This window comes from Bos javanicus, chromosome 1 (genome assembly GCF_032452875.1).
Source record: "Bos javanicus breed banteng chromosome 1, ARS-OSU_banteng_1.0, whole genome shotgun sequence".
Classification (NCBI taxonomy): Eukaryota; Metazoa; Chordata; class Mammalia; order Artiodactyla; family Bovidae; genus Bos; species Bos javanicus.
In genome coordinates, this window is record NC_083868.1 from 60,172,627 (window position 1) to 60,175,281 (window position 2,655).

General features: G+C 35.8%; 1 pseudogene; it reads left to right on the forward strand.

Moving 5' to 3' along the window:
- Nucleotides 1–459: 459 nt before the first annotated feature.
- On the forward strand, nt 460–1,150 carry LOC133254418 (large ribosomal subunit protein uL6-like; annotated as a pseudogene).
- Nucleotides 1,151–2,655: the final 1,505 nt, after the last annotated feature.

A 2,655-nucleotide genomic window follows, 5' to 3' on the forward strand; every position in this document is an offset into this window, starting at 1 on the left:
AAGAGCTTTTCTGCTCTTAACAAATTTTACCTTTTGCAGATCCAAATTCATGTGAATCAAAACTATTGTCAAAACTATTGTTTTTGAAGAGGGCTTTAAGAAACCATTTGGAAGTTAAAAAAAAAATACAAGAGATTAATGACTAGCTGAACTTTGTGTACTGCTACTATAAATATTCCAGTTCCTCTTGAGGCTGACCAGGACAAACTCATCTCCAAAGGAAAGAAAAGCACAGAGAATAATCCAAGTTTCTATTTACTGCCTTCACTATACTTCAGAGTACCTCTAAAGTACAGAGCTACTATACCCAGGCAGGATTACTGAAAATAGACACTTTGGTGAAATTATTGAATTACAAAGATAAACAGAAATTTCTGCAAACTTTCAGTCAGTTGACTTAAACAAAACAAGGCAACACACACACACACACAAGCCCCAAACATACAGGACACTCCCATTTATTTAAAAAGGAAAATGGCTCTTTTTGCCGCATCTGCTGCAAGAATGAAGACCATTCTCAGCAATCAGACTGTCGACATCCCAGAAAATGTTGACATTAACTTGAAGGGATGGACAGTTATTGTGAAGGGCCCCAGAGGCACCCTGCGGAGGGACTTCAATCATATCAATGTAGAACTCAGTCTCCTTGGAAAGAAAAAGAAGAGGCTCCGTGTTGATAAATGGTAGGGAAACAGAAAGGAACTGGCCACTGTTCGCACAATCTGTAGTCACGTACAGAACATGATCAAGGGTGTTACACTGGGCTTCCGTTACAAGATGAGGTCGGTGTATGCCCACTTCCCCATCAACGTTGTTATTCAGGAGAATGGTTCTCTTGTGGAAATCCGAAATTTTGGGGGTGAAAAATATATACACAGGGTTCGAATGAGGCCAGGGGTTGTCTGTTCAGTATCTCAAGCCCAGAAAGATGAGCTGATTCTTGAAGGAAATGACATTGAACTTGTGTCAAATTCAGCTGCTTTGATTCAGCAAGCCACCACAGTTAAAAACAAGGATATCAGAAAATTTTTGGATGGTATCTATGTTTCTGAAAAAGGCACAGTTCAGCAGGCTGATGAATAAGATCTCAGTGATCCTGCTGCAGAAACAACAAGATAGCAGATGGTTCTATGGACTCAGTTGTGATGTTTTAAAGAGACAATAAAAGCTCTTGATTTGAGAAAAAAAATTAAAAAAAAAATAAATAAATAAAAAGGAAAATGATACTAGCATGAAAATTCTCATCTCCAACGTTGAAAGCTGGAAAATAATGAGACAATGTTGTAGCATAGTTTCTTTAAAAAGGAATATGATCTGAATAAAGTAATTAAAATATTTAAAGAAAATTTAGAAAACTATTGTATGATCTTGCACCTGTAGGAACCTAAAAAAGTAAACTCAGAAATCATATAGGAAAAAAATAGAGGTATTAAACTACATTAAAAACGTTTGAGTATAATATATTCAGTAAATAAAGTTTAAAAATAACAGAGTTGACTGGAAAAATTATTTGCAACCCAAATGATACCAAAAAGCTAATCTATTTGATTCTACATATTGATAAGATAAAAGATCTAATAGAAAGATGTACAAAAGGTATAAATAACTATGAGAAGAGAAAAATCTACATGGTATTTAAACATTTATTAAAATGCTTTACCATATTAACAGGAAAATAAAAATTAAAGCAACAAAAAGATATTCTTTACCCATCCGATTAGCAAAAACTACAGAGCTGTCAAAGATACAACATAGATTGCTTTGACACTTGGCAAGGTGAAGTGCTATAACTTTGCCATGAAAAATCTAGAAATTTATAATATAATTTTAAAACATATCCCAATCTATGCCCCAACCACTGATGCTGAAGAAGTTGAAGTTGACCAGCTCTATGAAATGTGTGTGTGGACGCACAAGACCTTCTGGAACTAACACCAAAAAAAAAAAAAAAAGATGTCCTTTACACCATAGGGGATTGGAATGCAAAAGTAGAAAGTCAAGAGATACCTGGAGTAACAGGCAAGTTTGGCCTTGGAGTAAAAAATGAAGCAGAGAAAAGGCTAATAGAGTTTTGTCAAAAGAACACATATCATAGCAAACACTCTCTTCCAACAACACAAGAGACAGCTTTACACATGGACATCACCAAATGATCAATACTGAAATCAGGTTGATTATATTCTTCATAGCCAGAGATGGAGGAGTTCTATACAGTCAGCAACAATAATACTGGGAGCTGACTGAGGCTCAGATCATCAGCTCCTTATAGCAAAATTCAGGCTCAATTGAAGAAAGTAGAGAAAATCACTAGACCATTCAGGTATGACCTAAATCAAATCCCTTATGATTATACAATGGAGGTGAACAGTAGATTCAAGGGATTAGATCTGGTAGACAGAATGCAGGAAGGACTATGGACAGAGGTTTGTAACATCATACAGGAGGCAGTGATCAAAACCATCGCCAAGACAAAGAATGCAAAAAGGCAAAATGGTTGTCTGAGGAGGCCTTACAAATAGCTGAGAAAAGAAGAGAAGCAAAAGGCAAAGAAAAAGGGAAAGATATAGCCAACTGAAAGCAGAGTTCCAGAAAACAGCAAGGAGAGATAAGAAAGGCTTCTTAAGAGAACAATGCAAAGAAATAGAGGAAAACAAT